Source organism: Triturus cristatus, chromosome 2_2 (assembly GCF_964204655.1).
Source record: "Triturus cristatus chromosome 2_2, aTriCri1.1, whole genome shotgun sequence".
In the NCBI taxonomy this organism is placed as follows: Eukaryota; Metazoa; Chordata; class Amphibia; order Caudata; family Salamandridae; genus Triturus; species Triturus cristatus.
In genome coordinates this window covers 277,403,833-277,424,879 of record NC_140582.1, presented here as the reverse complement: position 1 = coordinate 277,424,879, position 21,047 = coordinate 277,403,833, and positions in this window count along the sequence as shown.

Sequence of the window (21,047 nt, the reverse complement as noted above, 5' to 3'; positions counted from 1 at the left end):
TATGGTGAAAAATAACATCTTGGGCCCCTCCCAACAGGGAGGGTGATGAGGGGGTTCCATGTATATGTTGAATAGTTGTGGGGAGAGAACTGATCCTTGGGGGACACCCCTGCTGATGGGGATTAGGTCAGGCATGTGGTTTTTGATTTGTATTTCTTAGGTGCGGTTCTGCAGGAAGTAGGAGAACCACTGTAAGACCACATCTTCTGCAAAGACTCTTTCTTGGAGTACCTTAGTGATTCGTTTGTGGTCAACCGTGTCGAAGGCTGCCGATAGGTCCAGGAGTATGAGTAAACAACAACGATCCGTATCAAGTGATTTGTGTACATCATCTATCACATTCAGTATCGCTATCTTAGTGCTGCACCCTTTTCTGAAACCTGATTGGTGGGGGTCAAGGAGGTTGATGTTGTCCAAGTGTTGAGTAAGTTGATGGAGGACACATCTTTCCAAGATTTTAGCGAGGAATGGGAGATTGGAGACAGGTCTGAAGTTATTAAGATCACTTGTGTCAGAGCCCGGTTTTTGAGTAATGGCGTGACTTGCCCAATTTTGAGACAATCAGGCATGATTCCGGTTCTCAGGGAGCTGTTAATAATCTTGGTCCAGAGCGGGGCTAGGGTGAGTTTGAGCTCTTTGGCCAGTTGGGCAGAAATGGGGTCCGCAAAGAGTGCTGAGGGTTTGGAACTGGAAATCATTTTGATGATCTCTGACTCGGAGATGGGGTTGAAGGATTTCCAGCTGTTTGGGTGGTGTTTGGTTGTGATATCTTATGTCCTCGGGCTAGAGTTTGCGTTGGGGTGGCTGTGGTGACCGTCCAGGGAGAGCTCAATGTTAGTGATTTTGTCCTTAAACAAGTTGGCGAAGTTATCACAGAGGTTTTTGGAGGGTTGAATTGCGGATGAAGTGGGCTTGGAAGTTTGTTGCCTGATGACATTGAAGAGTTCTTAGGCCTACTTTTAGCATTGTTAGAGCATCACAGAAGAAGGACGTTTTTTGTTTCTTGATGTGTTTTTTATATTTCCTACGTTCTGATTTGAGTCAATCAAGGAGTATTGTGGACGGGTTGTTCTGCCAGAGTCTTTCTGTAGTTCTTAATTGCCTTGTTTCAGAGTTTGAGTCTGTGTTAAACCAAGATCTAGATGGAATGTTCCTGGCTTTTTTTTGTTTCATGGGAGCTATTTGGCCCAGAATGGAAGTCATAGTTGTGTTGTAATGTGAGGTGAGTTCTGTTGTGGAGAGGTCACTTGTGTGGGAGGGAAGGAGTGAACTAGCCCTTTCTTCCAGGTCAGCAAGTGGAGTCTGTCTTAGATTTATATAGACATTATATAGATATTGATATGTAGAGAGAGAGTCTTACATTTTGTCCAGTGTTTGATTAAATATATACAAAATGTTTATTTGCTTGTACATGGATATGCAATCATTTAAAAAGTTTCACATTTAGATGCACAATTATTTGTGAAGATATTTAATTTCAGTTTTAGTTTCAGATAAACAGGTTTCTAAAACTCTTTTTAATATTTTATTTGAACTATCCCTTTAATTTAAGTACATTTATTTACATATTATTTACAACATAAAGACATTTTTCATTCAATAAATATATTTTTAAAGTATATAAAATGTAAACTTTGTATTCAATTGTAATTAGATACATTTTGGAACTAATAAGGATGTTGGTCAGAAAGCCTCAGACTAGCTTAACTTCCGACCACTGTATTACAGTTACAGAGGTCGGAATTTAAACCAGCTGGTCAATCCGGCCGACTCCGTACGGGCTCGAGCAGCCCGTCGGCCAGTCGGAAGGCCTGCATAATTCTGTGAGGAAGGCATTTCTGCCTTCAGGATTATGATGGCACTTTCTGAGGGCAAATCCATGTCAGCTTTTCTGACATTGGATTTGCTGTCTGAAAGTGCCTATGGGGGCCCCTAGCAGGGCACCCTTCACCCCCATGTCCTATGGTACCCCCCTGTAGCTCCGTGCACACCGTAGCAGGCCCCTTGAGGTGCACAGGCTCCCATTTCTCTATGGGAGCTTGTGCTACGGGCAGTTTACGACTGCAGCACAAGCGCCCATAAAGAAATGGGAGTATGCGATCACATTGTAATCGCGGTGTCGGGACCACCAACATCACAATCATGCCCTTAATATTTTGAAAATACATATTCTATATCTTGACTCTATTTTTATTTTTCAATATTTTTGTTATATTTATTGTCTTATTTAAAATGTATTTTTTTAAATCTATGTTTACTTGAGATATATTGTAACTTAAGGTATTTTTATGGGACAATATTTATGTTTTATATTTGTGTTGTTTTAGTTATGAGTATAGGGTTATCAGTATTCTGGTTATCAATAGTTCAACGTCAATATGATGGTAGGTTGTTGGAAATTGGGTTACTGGTTAAGGGAGGTGAACCACTACTCAGGCAGGAACCACAATCTCTGTCAGTCTGAAACACAAGGATACCTCAAATTAATCTGTTTAACTCGCTGGTAGTTGGGCATAACAGCAGTCAGGCTAAACTTGAAGGCAAGGTGTAAAGTATTTATGCACCACGTTGGTGATAAAGTGAAAACACAACACAAGAAAAATCCCACACCAACCTAGAAAAATAGATTAAAATTAGTAATCTATTTGACACCGACACAAGACAAATATAATCTGTAGAACTGGACAAATACAATTTTAAAATTTGAAATGAAAATAGTGCCTAAAAGCATAACGCACAAACTATACCTGAGGATCAGGAGGCAAGCCATCTAGCCTTTGGAGTCACTATGGTGGTCCTAGGTTCAAGATGCTGGTCCAGAACTTTCTCTTAGCAGCAAGGGAGGGCATCAGGGCAGCAGAGCAACAGAGTAGCAGTCCTTTTTGTAGAGCAACACATCAGTATTTCTGAGTCTTACACAGGTATAGTGGTGTACTGAAGAGTTGGGTCTGAGGGTCCATTATTTATACATGGTGCTCACTTTGAAGAAGGAGAAGTTTTCAGAGCCTTAACTCCAGAGGTGTCTGGAATTTGCTGCCTCTATGCCCTGGCCCCAAATAGTCCCGTGACACAAAATACTAGTGTCAAACCCTTTGTGAGTGTGCTTAGGTAGAGTCTTTGTGATGTACATGTGTGGTAGGTGACAGCTCCACCCCTCTATCATGTCAGAGATGGCCCATCCTGCCAATAGCTCTTCCATGTTTGTCTCACTGTTTGGGAGCAAAACACTACGACTAACTGATAGCTACACCCATTCATGGGACCCAAATAGTTGAGACAAGAAAATGTCAACTTTCTAAAAGGGGCATTCTCAGAATTGTGACTTAAAATTGGAATTTACCATTAAATGGGTTTTAAATTATAATTCTTAAGACCCCAAACTCAGCATTCCCACCTCTTCCCAATTGAACGTTATTACTTATTAAATGTAATAGATAACCCATTTCAATCCTAAGGGGGCGGCAGGCCTTGCAGTGGGGAAAAGCATATTTAAGAGTTTTTTACTACCAGGGTAAGTAAAAGTTAAAAGTACATGTCCAACTTTTTAAATTCACTGCCCTCAAGGCTGTTTACAGTCTACCCAATGGGTGGCTTATATCTATTAAAAAGAACGGTTCAGTCTTGGCAAAAAGTTTATTTTGGCAGGTTGAAATGGGAGTTTGACCTGTACACACAGTCTGCAATGTCAGGCTTGAGACAAATTTTAAGGGCTACTAAAATGGGTGGCACAATCACTGCAGTAAACCCACTAGTAGCATTTAATGTACAAGCCCTGGTATATGTAGTATCACTGTACTAACTACTAACAAATACATTAAATGTGTCAGTTGGGTGTAAGCGAATTTTAGCATGTTTAAAGGAGAGAGCAGAATTAGTTTAGCAATGGTCAAGTGTGCAGAGTCCTCAAAGTCAACAAAAGTGGGTTCAGAATATAAGAGGATGAAGGCAAAACATTTGGGAATGACACTGCAGAGAGGGTCAAGTCCAACATAAGACAATATTGTTTTTGTTGATATTCAATAGTACAATTGTTGTAAATGCATTTACTAGGTATACGGATTGCCTTGCTTAATCTAGTCAACAGATGAAGTTAAATGTGCATAAGGGGATCTATGGAAGGAGCATTGAAGAGCAGAGAAAGGTGGGGTACTCTATAATTGTACATTTTTTGTACTTAAGGCATACCTTTAAGGGCATTGTTAGCATTTACTTTCAAAGTGTCCAACGTCTAAGTACCGTGCACCTGCCTTATGGGCTAAAAGGCATACGTAGAGTTGACTTATTGAATATTAAAAGGAAGGTTAATTACATTTTTTTAAATGCTGCAGTGAGGCTATAATAATATACTTGAAGACGTGTTTGGACAGCCACTAAAGTGGAAAGCACAAAAGGTGCTGAAGTCCACTAGTAGCATTTTATCTACAGGACTTGGGTACACCCTGTGCAATAAGCTTGGGTTGTACAAGTTATTAAAACACATTAAAAGGGGGAGCATATGCACGTTACTACTGTTAGCAGGGGAAAATTGTTCTACAGAAAGCAAAAATTGAGTTTAGCAAAAAGGTGAAAAATATAAGGTCACCATAAAGGAATGACACATTTTCTACACTGAGCATGAGTCCATATGTTAGCTAAACACTTTTTTGGAAGCCAAGGTTTGCATTTTATTGCTCTCTTGTGTTTAGAAGGAGCCACATGTGTTTAATAATTGAGGTGGCACGGATGGTACATGGGGGGGAATGTTTGCAATGTAGTGGAGATGGAAATTTGAACTTCTGTAGGTATTTGCAGTGTTGATGATATTCAAAGTGGTTTCGTTTAGGGAACTGGGATTTGATTTTCTTCTCAATTGCTGGGTGCCTCATTAATATATTTATTGAGATGGTTCAGTTTGACTCTGATTGACACCCTGTGAGATCCTTTCTGTGGTTTTTTGGCAAAGAGTGTTATCCTATACAGATTTTGACTGGCAACATTGACATTCCAGATTGCAGGCGATGTACCTATGTTAACATTTTACTTTTTGTGGATATGAAAGCAAAGTTTTGGGTGCACTTCTGTAACTGGAAATTTTGTAATAAGGTATAAGGATCCAGTCATCAAGATTCCGTAACATTTCCTCAGGGAGGCAGGCCGGCCAGAATGTGTACAAAAGGCTGAAATCCAAAAAGTGACTCACTGAGAAGTGGGGCAACCTGCCAATCCTACCCCCATATTCCATCAATCAATCAATTGATCAATCAGGATTTGTAAAGAGCAGCTTATCACCCGTAAGGGTATCCAGGCACAGGATATACTGCTGCAGCGGGGGGTTCAGTTGAACAGCCAGGTCTTGAGTCCTTTTTAGAATTCTAGCACAGAGGATAAGGTCTGGAGGTGAAGTGGGAGGTTGTTCCAGGATTTTGCAGTGAGGTAGGAGAAGGAGCATCCTCCATTGCTGCTGCAGCAGATGAGGGGTGTGAGCAAGGGAGAGGGAGGCAGAGCGCAGGTGCCTGGAGGGTAGGTAGAAGTTCAGGCAGTGGTTGATGTATGCTGGTCCTTGGTTGTGTAGTGGCTTGGAGGTGTGGATCAACAGCTTGAGCTGACATCTCTTCTGAATGTATCTGAGCCAGTGGAGCTTCATGAGGTGGGGGGATGTGGGTTCGCTTTGGTAGGTCTAGGATGAGTCTGGCCACTGATCTCTGTATGGTCTGTAGTCTCTTTAGGAGGTGATTCCTCATTAGAGTGCATTGCAGTGGTCCAGTCTGCTGGGGACAAGGGCTTGTGTGATGGTTCGTTTGGTGTTGATGTTAGCTACTTGAAGATTTTTACTGGACATGCGAAGAGAGAGGAAGCAGGTGGATAAGACTGCATTGATCTGACTTTTCATGGTGAGCTTAGTGTCCAGGATGATGCCAATGTTGGGGGCATGGCCAATTGGAGTGAGTGAGGGTTCTAGTATGGTAGGCCACAAGGAGTCGTTCCATGGGGAGGAGTTCTTCCTGAAGATCAGCCCTTCTGTATTGTCTGTGTTGATCTTGTTGCAGTTGTCTTTCATCCAGGTGGCAACGCTCATCATGCAGCTGTGGAGGTTGGTCAGAAGGGTCTTCTGATAGCAAGAGGATGAGCTTGGTGTCATCGGCATAGGACATGTTTAGTCCATGTGTTCTGACGGCGTTGGCCAACCAGGTCATGCAGGTGTTGAACAGAGTAGAACTGAGGGGAGTACCTTGAGGGATGCTAAATATGATGCACTTGGGTTCCGAGGTGAAGGGTGATAGGTGGATTCTCTTGGTTCTTCCAGTGAGGAAGGAGGTGATCCATTTGAGGGTGTCTCCTTGGATTTCAATGCGGTGAAGCCTCTTGATAAGGGTGTGGTGTGATAAAGGGCAACTTCTGCTGTTTCACAGAAATGTTTTTTCCAGGTAGGAGTTTTTTGGTTAACAACATTAAACTACAGAGGGATCAACCCCTCAACTTCTTCACCCCTGTGACCCACTAGCCAGCTGAAGTGTACAGGATTGCCCTGCTAACGATTTTTGACCTTGAGAAAAAGTTATCAAATCTGGAAGTGAAAAAGTTCAGCCAGCTCAACCAGCAACTTCAATTTAACTTTGTTTACTCGCTTGTTGGTAACAATGGATGCGTACGTCCTGGTCACGTGTATGATGGACACTGACATTTTTCTCACATTGTTTGTTATATTTCTAGTACAATGACATTGAATGTGTTTCTACGAGGCTGAACCATGTGATTTCTTAATAACATTGGTCCTTTATGGGCTCCCAGTTGAGCAGTGAGTCCAATTCAAAGCCTAATGCATTCTGCGTAGGTCTCTCCACAAGAACGATCCCACCCATTTGAGACCTCTTGTTACTCCTTAAACCCATGGAAGTTCTTTGAGATCGTCCTCAGCCCATCTGCTCAAATGAAGTAAATCCAGCTGATGGGGTCATTCCTTTTCCCACCTGGCCCCCCAGGCTGTTGAATTCTCTCTTTCTTGATGTTCGTCAGTTATCTTGCAAGCTTTTCTTTCATAAGTCACTATGGCAACTAACTCTCTTGCGATTGCCGTCATATGATGACTGTTCTAGCATTGGGAGGCCTCCTGGTAGCCATACGCTCTACAAGAGTTACAAAATAGAATTGAATAGAACCATTGCACATAGGTTTCTTTACTTTTGTCATATTTTCGTAATAAATTGCTATAACTAATCTGACCTGGCATTGTGTAGTCCTGTATACCATAAATGAATTGTCGTGTGTCATGTTGTATCAATACCACATGCATGTCCTCTTAGACAGGCTTATTCTTAGCTGCCAAAGGGAACAATTGCAAAAACAACAGTCGATGGACAGAATGCAGAACAATGTCAATCATTCACCCCAGTACAAAGATCTGGGCCTAAATCCATCATTTTGTTGTTTTGTTGCTCACCATGCCATTCCAGTTTGAACCCAGCCATATGCAAATCAGTCTTGACCCTGTGCCTCATGGGAACAATCCAGCCCGAACTGCCAAGCCAGGTCCTCCCTGGACTAGAAACAAGCATCCTAGGACCAGTTTTGGGGTTTCACCCCTGTTCAGCCAGGATAGCTTGATTCCAGTGGCATGGAGAGCACGGGACACACGTCTGGGCATACCCGTTCCTCTCAGGGTGACAAATGCAAAAACAACAGTTGATGGACAGAATGCAGAACAATGTCATACATTCACCCCAGTACAGAGATCTGAGCTTAAAACCATTGTTTTTTTGCTCACCATGCCATTCCAGTTTGAATCCAGCCATATGCAAATCAGTATTGACCCTGTGTCGCATGGGAACAGTTGAGCCCGAACTGCCAAGCCAGGTCCTCCCTGGACTGGAAACAAGCATCCTAGGACCGGTTTCGGGGTTTCACCCCTCTTCAGCCAGGATAGCTTGATTCCAGTGGCATGGAGAGCACGGGACCCACATCTGGGCATACCCGTCCCACTTGGGGTGACAAATGCAAAAACAACAGTTGATGAACAGAATGCAGAACAATGTCATACATTCACCCCAGTACAGAGATCTGGGACTAAATCCATCATTTTTTTGCTCACCATAACATTCCAGTTTGAATCCAGCCATATGCAAATCAGTCTTGACCCTGTGCCTCATGGGAACAGTAAATCCCGAACTGCCAAGCCAGGTCCTCCCTGGACTGGAAACAAGCATCCTAGGACCGGTATCGGGGGTTCACCCCTCTTCAGCCAGGATAGCTTGATACCAGTGGCATGGGTCAAGACTGATTTGCATATGGCCAGGTCTAAACTGGGGTGGCAAGGTGAGCAAAATAATGATGGATTTAACCCAAGTCTCTTGACTGGGGGTGAATGTTTTAATTTGTTCTGCATTCCGTCCATCAATTGTGTGTCTTTTGCCAAAGTGAGCAAGACATTCCCCACATAAACCAGTTTATCTTTGTGAGTCAAACTGTGTTTTGGTTGTGGGAGTCCTCTGTAGCCTAAATTAGTTGTTGTCTTTCTTGTTGTATACATGCCTCATGCATGTCCTCGGAGGAAGGCTTGTACCCAACTGCAAGGGTGAGCCAGAGATTTCTCACAGAAAAAAGCTTGCCTTTGTGAGACAGGCTGTTTGGTTCATGCCGACACTCAGTACAAGCTCACATCAAGCTGGTGGTCTCTGTTTTCTATATCTTAACAATCTGATTGCCTACAGTGACAATAACAAGGAAAAATTTGGGTCCCGGTTCTATTTGTGACTGTGACTCAGTATGTGTACCACATGCACAACCATAGGGTGAGCAAGAGAGTCATCATAGAAACCAATTTACCTTTGAGGGTCAGGCTATTTTGCTTGGTAGGAGCTAAGTTCTGTTCACTTTGAGTGTGTGGATTCTATTCCTGATGCCACAAAAACTCTACTTTACTACATTGATGATGATGTGGAAATGAAAGAAGTCCTTATTTGATCCGTGCCTGTGAATGGGAAACCTCTTGTTTGCATTTTTGGACTGAACACATCCCTACAATTATACCTCACTGTCTCCTCTCTTGTTCAGCTTATATCTTGATTCTCTGGCCAACCAGCTTCATGAAAAGGGGTGGTTAATGTTTATGTACACACATAGCATTCAGGTCTGGTAATGGCTGTCCTCTTACCATTCCAAGTTTCATCCATCTATATTAAAGTCTTGCTCAATTGCAATTATTGTAGTGACTGGGAATATTGTCTTTTTTAAGGAACATTGACATCCTTTTAGATTCTAAACTCTTCTTCAATGCATGTGTCTTAGCAGTCTCAAAAACTGCTTATTTTATCTTAGCTCTGTCGAGCGTATGTTTTCTTTTCTCTTAATGGCTCACACGATTTTCATCATTAATGCCTTATTCACTATCACCCTGATTACTATAATGCCATCCTCTTTAACTCTGGTAGTAAAAACCTCGCCACACTCCAACATATTCAGAAAGCAACAATGAGAAATATTTGTAGTCTTTGCAAATGTGATCATGTTTAAGCCAATATAATGTTAATGTTAATGTAATAAGGTTCTTATATAGCGCCTATCACCACCGGTCTCTAAGCGCTAAACAGAAGACCACAAACATAATGGCGCCTCAGAGCCATCTGCCTGCTCCAATTAGACTGAAGGGGTTGCTTTTCCAAACAGATGTGTCTTCAGTTTATTCCTGAAGGAGAGTAAGTGAGAGTCTTCCTTCAGACTGGACGGAAGGTCATTCCAGAGTTGGGGAATGAGTACTGAGAAGGCACAGCCTCCTTTGTTTTTTAGATTAAATCTGGGTTGAGCCAGATTGGAGACGGACCCAGAGCGTAAGGGTCTACCGGGAACATACTTCCTCAGGCGCTGTTTGACATACTCTGGGGCATTGCCAAAGAGCGCCTTGTGGGAAGAAATGCATTTAAATCACTCTGGCTCATGCATATTTTCAAAGTTAATCATCCAAAATGTGTGGTTATAAACTGCTCCCACCACAAATCCGTCTGAAAGCTATGATCATCTCTCCATAGACTCTCGGTGATTCCTGAATTAAATAGTGACTTCTATGATAGTAAATTCTTCGAGGTCCTCAAAGTCACTATGTGGAATAATCGTCAACAATCAATCAGAGATGAAAGAAAACATCTTTCATTTTTTAATATGATTAAATAGCTGGACTTTCTGATCTTCTTTTAGGTTAGTCACAAGTATTCTGGAGGTTCAGAATTGCGATGTTAAGTAGACCCTTCTCTTCACCACCAAGAGACATCTTTTTGGGGAAACCATTTGTGCTCTGCAAATTTTGATTTAAAATAGAATATAAACAGGAATTTTTGTCTGGTCACTTGATGAAAGATTTAGGAGGGGGGTCTCTGAGGATGTTTTCATATTTGTTAGCACTATCAAACAAAAAAGTAGAGCTTCTTAAGGTGGATACAACCCTGCCTCAGATTGCCCCCAAGAATAGCCTGTAAGAGATTTCACTTTGAGCATTGTGGGCCACAGTGCTTTAATGGTCAACGCTAGAATTGAAAGGAGGGTCTTTGGCCTACAAATGCAATTTGTGAGAGGGGATAGATCCTGATTTTTAATGTTCATGATTTTACTGCTCTTCCGACTGTTTATTAATTAATTTATTTATTTATAAAGCTTTATAAATTAAGCAATTGAACCAAAGGTATTATAGTGCTGTACATACTGAAAGAAACGACATACCCTTTATAGTACATGCGATCGATTAGTCAGTTTGTTGCTTGTCACATGGTAAACCATCGTCCTCACAGAGAATTGTGAAAGAAACAAAATGTTCCTGGACTTCAAAGCAATTCTCCTTTCAAACTCAAGGCAGTGAAACATACAAGCTCGGCAGGATCTGCCAAAGGTGAAGGGTGGTCTTCAACTCAAACCAGCCCATGCAAAAATGAGTTCAGGAATCTGGTTAGCAGAATCTTCTTGATCTCTTTGTTGAAGGTGTGTGTCGCTGGGTTTGACTGAATCTTCAACGGTAGTGAGTTCCCTATACGAAGTGGGGATCCTCCTGAGAACATGCAGGCATAGATAATTGTTTTATGAATTTGAACACCTTAGGGGGCTCTTTGCTACCTTAAATCTTAAGCTTGTCTGTTAAGTATCTTGGTATATAGTGGTGCATGGATTTTTTGTGCCATGCATGCTATTTTCATCTGGATCGTCGCTTCTAATGGGAGCCACTGGAGCAACTTTAGAGAGGGTGTGATTTGATCAAAACATCTTCTGCCTGTTATCAGTCTGGCTGTGGCATTTAGGGTGGAAAAGAGTGGTGCCAGGCTTAATTTAGGTACTCCTGTTAATGTTGCACTCCTATAATCCAGTCTGGAAATAACCAAGGTTTGCACTGAAGCTTTGACGTCTATAGGTGGGAGGAAAGGTTTAAGCTTCTTAAGTATGTTGAGTTTTGGTTGGATCTCTATCTCATGTAGATTACCAAATTGTGGCTGCTTCATTGCGCAAACATTGGTACAAATAAAAAATTGTAAGACTACTTATGGAATGTTCAGACTAATTTAAAAAAAAAACGCTTAAGGCCTGATCACGAGATTAGCGGTCCAACTGCTCGAACACCACATCTGCTAATAGACCACAGCGATTGTGGGCTTCAGATTGCCATATTAGAAGTTTGCCACAGTGCTGGCAGTGTGGCTGTAGGCATCTTGCAGCAGTGGTGAGTATTTTTTATAAGTATCAATGCCTGTGTGAACATTTAGACTACATATGTGTTGAATGTACACATATGCATGATACATGTGGAAAAATACCATTTACCCATCTACTATCTACCAGAGTCTGGCCCATATGTGGGCGGTCCAGACAGTGGGTATATGGCACAAACAGGACTCACCTGTATAACACTGCAATCATGGTCGTAATCCTTGGGGTGAATACGTTGCTGTGAAGTGGGGACCTGAAGAAAGGGATCTAGGTTGAACTCTGATGGGAAGAACAGGAAATGGGTGAGTATGCCCCCAAATCCTTTGTTGCCACTGACTTGATGCTGGAGGTCCCACTGCCTCAACTTGTTGGAAAGCCAACTCGTAATATAAACAGCGGTGAAACTCCTCTGTACCGCCCTATGGCAGCTGCTTTTCCCCGACCCCAGCTGTCTGCGGTGTGCTGGAATTGTTGGGGGTTCAGCCTCGGTCTTTGTAATAGTAATCTGCCCAACTCGTAATACGGCAATCGGTCCGCAGGGCTCATGGCAGTCGGACAACGACACCCGGTACAGCGGTTCACCGACCAGCAATATCGTAATAAGGCCCTTAAACATCTAAAAATACACACATAGGGCATGATTCAAAAAGGTAAAATTATACTTTTGCTTAAGTTTACAATTTGTTTGGTGTTCACAAACTGTGATTTTAATCTTACAGTAATTTTATGACTGTGGAGACTTTGTAATCTTGACAGAGACCCCACATATAAAAAGATTGACCTGTCCTTTATTTTTATGTGTCGATTTCTTGAAGGACGTGACCCTTAGGGGCCACGTGGGTTACTTACAACCACCTGCTATGCCTTCCCAATTATGAAGAGTCAGTCAGACAGTAGAGAATACAAGCAGTTAGTTTTATTATCAATACTCATCAGAGGAAATCCATCATGACCTGCACCCTAAGATGTCTGCTGAGGGACTGGCTTCCCCAGGCATAGAAGTAACAATTATACATTTCAGCAGAAGACACACCCATCCAGTAACTTTCTACAGAAGGCAGCAAGAGACAAAGGGGGCACACTAGGATGAGCTAAGAGTCTGAGACCGGGCGCACACTATCTCTCTCAGGCAAGGTCATTCTGTTTGTGCCTGTAGCTGAGCCAGAGGAAGCAGGCTTTAGGTCACGAGAAAGGTATGCAGAAGTACAAACAATATATTCATTAGTACAGCGAGGCCCAACCTTAGGAGAAAATGCACCCCAGCAGCTTTCTGCTGAAGCAAGCAGTACATATAATGAAGCTTAGTCCAGTCACAGTCTAATATGGATTGCGAAATACAAAATGGAGCCACAGACGCTAACTTAAGCCTGCATTCTATTAGGACAGCTCAGTGGGTTACCTACAAATGTGGCAGCTGCTACTAACTTAGCCCTATAATGCTAACCTTATATAGCACAGTGCAAGAATAACACAGCTAGGGTATTTCCAAACTAGCATTCTCTGCCGCAGCAGCTGCAGAATCTCAGCAGCCATGAAATCCTTAGAATGGTATATTATTCCATGCATATGAAGACGTCATGTTCTCCATATTGCTTTGGGGAAAGATTTCTATATTCAGCTCCAAGAAGAAAATCTCGTTTGCACAGGGACTGGCAATACGAGTTGTCTGATAATGTTCACAGTTTTCCCCTAATGGTTTTCGGCAGGTTAATCCTGTCGAAATTTATTGGGGAAAAAGCTAGTAAAAAAGGGGAAATATGCAAAATCTTGTGTGCCATATACCAATTCTGCATGTTTTGACTCTTTTTTAAGTTGAAACTTGACGTATTTACCACTGTTGGCAAAAACCTTACCCTGGGAAATTGGCATTTACCACATGTGGTTATTATCCCACCAATTTCTCCCAACTTCTTAAATGGGAATTGGAAGTTAATATATAGGTTTTGGCATCTAGTGTGATTTGTATTTTGCTTTAAGGTTGTCGCTTAAACTGAGCACCTCCATTGCTACAGAGGAGCATGTGTGGGCACTTATGCCACCAATTATTAATTGTCGATTTAAATTCAGAATCTCTATAATTTTATTACGAAAAGTATTAGTTCTTGCTAGAAAGAAACCTATCATTGCATTGAAAATATTGTAGCAAACAACTGTCCATAACTTTATAAATCATGTCCCATGCAAGTATTTTTTTTGTTTATGGGTTCAACATGTTACGTTTATGATAATACATGTGATCCACTTGTTTTGATAACTGACATTGAAAAAATACTACAATAGATGGGGCTTCCCTATTGTGGGTTTGTTAGTGGTCCAAAAAAACTGAAATAATTACGTTGTGTAAAAACACTGCTCGTGTTTGGAGGAAAACAAAGCGGATCCTCAACGTGAAGTAAATGAGTTAGGTTGTTTAATGGCTTGTTGAAAATTAATTGGGGTTAAATCCGTCCAAACGATTTAAAAGGATGCCTGTGAGAAAATGATAAACAGATTAAGACAGCTTCCATTGCCTGGCATCTGGCTGCAGCAGCTGCCAAGTAACACCCTGGGTTTGTGCCGGGTTATTGGGTACAGTGGAGAGTGGAGCTAGGGGAAGAATGTGGAATGCAGTCAGTTATGAGATGAGAGTAATGTGAAGTTAGCAAAGAAAACGCATATATTTTATGTGCCAACCTGCTTGTTTGTGTAATTGTTCCTCCGCCTAAAAACAGAAACAAAGATGCTCTTAAAAAGACATAATTACTTCACAAATGTATGTGCTATTGACGGCTGTCTAGCATGTAGTCGTATATTCAAAGACATTGACTGCTTTTGGGCTTACAATGAAGCAAGTGAACACTGCAAGTAATCCGTTCAGCCAGTGTCACAAAGCCAGAATGATGGCACTTGTTTCACTTTTGTTTATCTCACTTAATACAGCACCATGAAAACAGGCATTACAATTTTGAAGAAGAAACAAAAAACTAATTAGAATAATCGTGTTTCAGTTTATTTTATTTGGAACATATTTTTCATTTTCATGTACTTATATACAATTCGGATATCAGATGATACCATGACTTTCATTAGTAGTCTATGGTTGTGTCAAACAATACATTCACATTCAAACACAATTATAGAGGGAAATGATTAGTGATGAATTGTGATCTAAGTGCAGTTAACCCCTTCGACGCGCATGACGGAACGGTTCCGTCATGCACGTCGGTTGCGCTGTGCGCATGACGGGACCGTTCCGTCATGGCCCCGCCCGCGCACAGAACCTTCAGCGTGGCGCGGAAATCCGCGCCGCGCTGAAGGGGTTAAAAGTCTCCCGAAAGGAAGCTACCAGCTCCGTGACCAACTTGGAATGCACTTTGTATGAAATTGGGTTACTGCTGGAGGGGGTTGAAAACATTTTCAAGCAGCAACTACAATGCTTCTCAGGGTGAATTCACAAACAAACCCTAAATTAACCTGTGCTCAACCCTAGGGTTGCTTGGCACAGAGAAGTCAGGCTTAACTTGGAGACAATGGGCCAGATTCACGACTGTCCTAAGTTTATGTCCGCACTCGGGCCCGAATTTCCACACCCGGAGCGGGAGTTTTGCACCCGGAGTGGAAGATCCACACCCGGAGCGGAATTTCCACCATCAGGCCGGAATCTCCGCTTCCGGGCCGGAATACCCACAATCCGGTGTTAATTGACTATAGCTGATGCATTGTGGGTATTACGGCCCGGAAGCGGAGATCCCGCCCCAATGGTGGAAATTCCGCTCCGGGTGTGGAGCTTCCACTCCGGGTGCGGAGCTTCCGCTCCGGATGCAGAAATTCCGGCCCGAGTGCAGACGTAAACCTAGGACAGACGTAAGTGCATTCTGTGAATACAACGAGTAGTAAGTTTAGGATGTGTAAAGTCCAACACTTGAAACAGTAACACAGTGGAAACACACCACAAAAGGATCCCACAAAAGTAGAGACAAATAGAGAAAATTTAAAAAAAGGCCAAAACAACAAAAATCTAGTCAGTAGGACCAGAGATAAGCAGGTTTTAAGATTTCAGTTAAAATAGCTCTAAAAAGCACACAGCACCAACTGTAGATATCTGGTCGCACCAAACTGGGAAAAAGTTCGCAAGTTCCAGCCAATGGTGCTAAAGCGCAGGTTGGTTAAAGACCCCCAGTTAGGCTGCTGAACAAGAGAACCTTGGTTTCTGGTAAGCTAAGCGCAGCAAGGTTATGCACCAAGGATGAGTTGCACAGCGGTGGGGATGCGTTGGTTCCAATATGATGAAGAGCTGTGATAAGAGGTCCTGCGTTGTTGTTGAGGATCCTGTCATTGTGGGCTTGTAATGGGCAGTCCGGCGTCGGGGATACATCACTAGGGGTGGGCGGAATTTGCGGAATTAACCTTCGCAAATTATCGCGAGAATGTTTAAAATTATCGCAAACAAGCAGAAATATCGCGAAGATGCGGAAGTTTTTTTCCGGCATGTTCGCGCGATTTTCTGCATGGTTGCGGGTCGCCAACTTACCCATGTGGCTGCTTGCGGGCGCGGCCATCTTGTTTTGAGTTGTTCTCGCGGTGCATGATCGCGAGAAGAAAGACGTGATCGCGCGACGCATGACGTCACTGCGGGCGCGAACTGTCGCGAGACAGCGCAAATGGCTAAAAACAATACAACATCTCATGGAGAACGCGACCGGATCAAGAAAACTTGTCGGCGAACGCAGGGATTCAGGTAAGGCGATCGCGCGCGCGCGAGAATGTATCATTTTACAGCGCGAGCAAGAAACAAATTATCGCCAAGCTGCGGAAACCGGAATTTTTGACATTTTCGCGCTCTCCGCGGAACGCAAAAATGTCAAATTATCGCAATTTCCGCGAACGGAACGAAATTTTTGCCCAGGCCTATACATCACACAGTAATGGCAATTTGTCAATTCTGAAGAGTTGTGAGGCTGCAGTACGAGAACCTGCACCATTGTCAAGGCTGCCATTGACAAGAGATGCAACGGCCTGCGTTAGGAATGCTTTGAACAGTGGGTGGTTCTGAAGTGCCTGCAGGGTTGCTGCAGAGTTCTTTGGGACAGAAGAGCAGAAACAGCAGAGGCAATGCATCTGTTCTGAAGGTGATGCATTGAACAGCAAAGACAATGTGCCGGTTCTGTTGCAGATGTGCCATGGACAAGATGCGTCAGTTCTGCTGGAATCACAGGTGGGCTGACAGAGCACCTTCAGGCCTGCTTCTAAGGGTCCAGGACTGGGATAGCACCACTTGGCAGGGTAGGAATCCCAGTCCAGGTACTGAGCTCAAGGTTGTAGGAGCCTTCTGTCCCTGATGCTCTGATCATTAAGCCAGTCAACTAGCCCTTGGAATCACTTTGGGCTCCTTGGTTCAACAAATGCAGGTGCAGTCCTTCTCACCTAGGCAAGAGAACAGCACGCAGCAGGTCAGTACAGCAGGGCATCAGTTCCTTCAGAGCAGCAGTCCAGCAGACTGGCAGCCCTTTCAGCAGCAAAGTAGTTCTGTTCCTGGCAGAATATCCACAGGTCCAGAAATGTACTTAAGAGGTGGTGTCTGAGGTCCAATATTTATACCTACTGCCCTCCCTCTGAAAGGTGGGAGAAGATTCTGGATGTTTCCCTTTGAAATCCCTAAATCTCCTGCATTCCCTGTCCTGGCTCCAGACTAACTACAGGGGTTTGCAACCCTTTGTGTGGAGGCAGGACACTGGTTATTTAAGAGTAAATAAGAGGAATACACAAAGCCCAACTGTCAGGTACATCCAATCATGTGATCCAGGATCAGACTACAGGCACAAAATGGTTAAGGCAGGAACATTTTAAATTGGAATATTTTAAGTCAGTATATGAAGTTTGTGGCCAAATTTTATAAATCATCTTGCTCTCAATATAGTACTTGATGTAGACCTGTCTGACAAAGTCTTAAATATCCAAATCTCATTTTTGTAACTCCCAAGAGGCTAGGTTATTTCTCCGTAGGGAGAAGGGGGCCCTGCTAGGGGCCCCAAAAGTTGCTTTCTGACAGGCTGTCCATGTCGGATAGCCGGACATAGAAAGCCTGTTGGGAAACAACAACGTAATCCCAATGGCTGAAAAGCCATCCTCAAGGATACAGTAGGGCCTCTGACTGGCAGGAGTAATGACCGTCCGGCATTGTAGTGAAACCTACAATGTGAGTCAGAAAGCCTTTGTTCCTGTGGTCGGAGGCTTTCTGACTCACATCGTAATCAGGTCCGAAGTATCTAAAACCTTAAGATGTAGTTTTTGTACTGGAAGTTGCCACATCCAACACAAAACAGCTTCAGGTAGTGCAAACACTATTGCACTATGGCACAAGGGTGTCTGCATTGGTCCATGCCTGCCTAAAGTGCGTCTGGACAGGTAGAAATCAGAACAGCTGCACATCTTAAAAGTTATGGCACAGTTCTGCTTTCTTCCTTTCCTCCAAAGCAGCACAGAAACTTTACTTGCCACTCTGGGTTGCTTAACTTCTTAATACATCTGGTCATAGGTGTCTGGGGTCCACCAGAAGCATGGCACTCTAATCTACTGAGTTACAGTCTAAGAGAGCTTTAGGTCTCTTGCAGGTTGGAGACATGTCTTGAGTGTTTATGCCTGACCTTTCAGTAGCACTTGATAATGTGGACTGCAGCTTTTTGCTGGGACATCTGCCATTAGTTGCAGATGTATCTAGGGTGATGTTTGACTGGTTTAGTGGAACATTGGAGAGTTACTACAAGCAATTAAAACATATTACCTCATCTCTAGCCCAGGTTAATTGTAGCATTTGTGTTCCTTAACAAACTGCTATGGCTCAGGGACAATTGTTTCCTGGACCATCACATTTGAAAATTGTTGTACATGGGAGGATATGTGAAGGCTTTAGTAGCCTATCTCTCTCACTCTTTTTAGGTAAAAAACTAATTTCCAAGGCAAAGGAAACTATCAATAAGCTCAATGCATGCAATCTGGTGCTCAGTTGTAAAGTTCTTTGAAGTATCTCAAGTACAGAAAGGGCAATTAAAGGATTGTTTGGGAAAAATCTAAACCAGTGGCAATTGCTCCAGGTAGCATTCTTACCACCAATGTTAATCCACTGTGCCTATTTTGACAGAGATCCACATTATGCAAATTGTGAGAAATTGTATTTTTGGTTGACTGGGGTGAGCCCTGATCAAGCAACAGCAACAATCCCATTCAGGGTGAACCAAAAGAAATCATTAAATTAACTTGTGCTTAACCCTGGGTAGCTTGGCACAAAAAGCATAACATAGTTTCAATATGTAAAGTATTTGTGCAGCACACAAATAGTAATAAAATGAAAACCCAACACAAGAATAATCCCACAGCAATTTAGAAAAATAGAGCAAATCTAGATAAATAATTTGACACCAAAACAACAAAAATCCAATAAGTAGAAACAGAGTTATAAATGCTTAAAGGTTTCAGTAAAAACTAGCACCTAAAAGATCAAAGCACCATCTGCGGTCATTTAGTCATTTGAGACCACGTCAAAAATTAAAAAAATATGAGCAACCGCGATGGGGGTTCGGATACAAGAAGTGTATAGGTTCCAGTCAGTGCTTACCTCTGATCCTGGTGGCGGCGTCCGTCTTTTCCCCAGGCTGCAGCGGTCTGACTGACTGCATCGTAATGCGGAGGTCGATCCGCCTGACATCATAATGGAATGAAATGGAAATTGAAAATCTCCAGCGGGACAAGGCAGAAGGCTGTAGTCAAAGATAGTTTACGGAGCTTGGCTAGCCCTTTGGCAAATGATCCTTAAAGAGGATTTGAAGCCGCACAGCCATGATGAACGACAATGCACCTTGGGCAATGTAGAACAGCAGGTTGGTCTAAGTCTCCCCTCGGCTCCCACAGCAGTTTTTGGCCCAAAATGTTCCAAGTCCTCAGTTTTAAATATTGGCCATCTGGGCATCTTTAGCATCTTACCCAAGGGTGGTTGGGCACCACTTGGGTGTTCTGGACTGGGCCCAGGTGCATGTGCGAGGTGGTGGAAGCCTTTTGTGTCCCTGTGGCTCTGAACAAGAGGTTAGCAAACTATCCCTTGGAGTTACTCTGGTAGTCCTGGGTGTAGGTAAAGTTGGAGGGCTCAAACAGCAGGGCTGGCCTCTGAGGGTTCAAGCAAAGCAGTCATTCCAGATTCAGCAAAGTGGTCTTGTCTTGCAGAGTGCACAGCAGGCCACAGCATTAGGCAGTCCTCTGAGAGTTGTACCGCGGGTCCAGGAGTGAATTTTCTACTTTGAAGTGCATGGAATTTCATGACAATGTGCAGGTGATAAGCCCTTTGTGTGAAGGCAGAGCACAGCCCATTCAGGTGCAAGTGGATCTGTGCTCAGCATCACGCCTCCCCCATACTCCCAGAAAATGGTCCAATAAGCAACGCCCAATCCCTCTGTTGTGTGATGGCTTTCTGAGAGAAATTCACAAAGTTCAATTGCCAGTTACACCCAGTCATGTGACCCTGGAGAAGCTGCATGCAACACATAGCCAAGGGTAGGAAAATGCTAACTTTCTAAAAGTGGCATTTTCAAAATTGTAATTGAAACTTAGACATTTGCAATAGAGAGGATTTTGTATTACAATTTCATAGATGGCGAGCATGAACTGGTTACCAGGTTACAATCAGAAGTTAGCACTTGTTAAATGTAATAAGCCAATCCAATGCTATCTTATGGGACAGGTAGGCCTCAGAGTAGTGAAAAACGATATAGGAGTGTTTCCCCATCAGGACATGTCAAACTTAAAGGTGTATGTCCATCCTTTTAATTACAATGCACCCTGCCATCTGGGGCACCAAGTGCCTTCAGGGCCTACCTTTAGGTTGCTTTCATGCAATAAAAGGGTATTAAGGACTTGTCAAGGGGGTTATATTGTCAAGTCAAATTGTCAGTTAAAAACTACATTCAGGTCGCAATGGCAGGCCTGGGACATGTTAGAAGGTTCTACTTAAGTGGGTGGCATACTAGGTGCTGTAGGCCAACTAGTAGCTTTCATTTGCAGGCCCTGGTTGTATGGTCTACAACCCTACAGTGGACCCAAACCTTGGTGTAGCACTACAGTCAACACTAAAGGGAGCACAAATTGTGAACTGCATGTACCATGGTGCAAAGGACCAAACTGTTCTGGGATGTGATGTAGAGTCTGGCCACACCCTTTTGCCTGCCCAAATTCATTTGTTCCAGCTTTTCAACATTTGCCTCTAGTTTTAAGACATTTTGATTTATTTATTTAAAGCTCTCATTCTTTAGTGAACCAGTTATTTGACTATTCTGGATGTAAAAGCCTTTTGATAGCATCCCCACATGTGGAATCGGATATTTGGTGTGCGAGTTATGCTATCCATAAAAGCCAACTGCAAGTGGGCA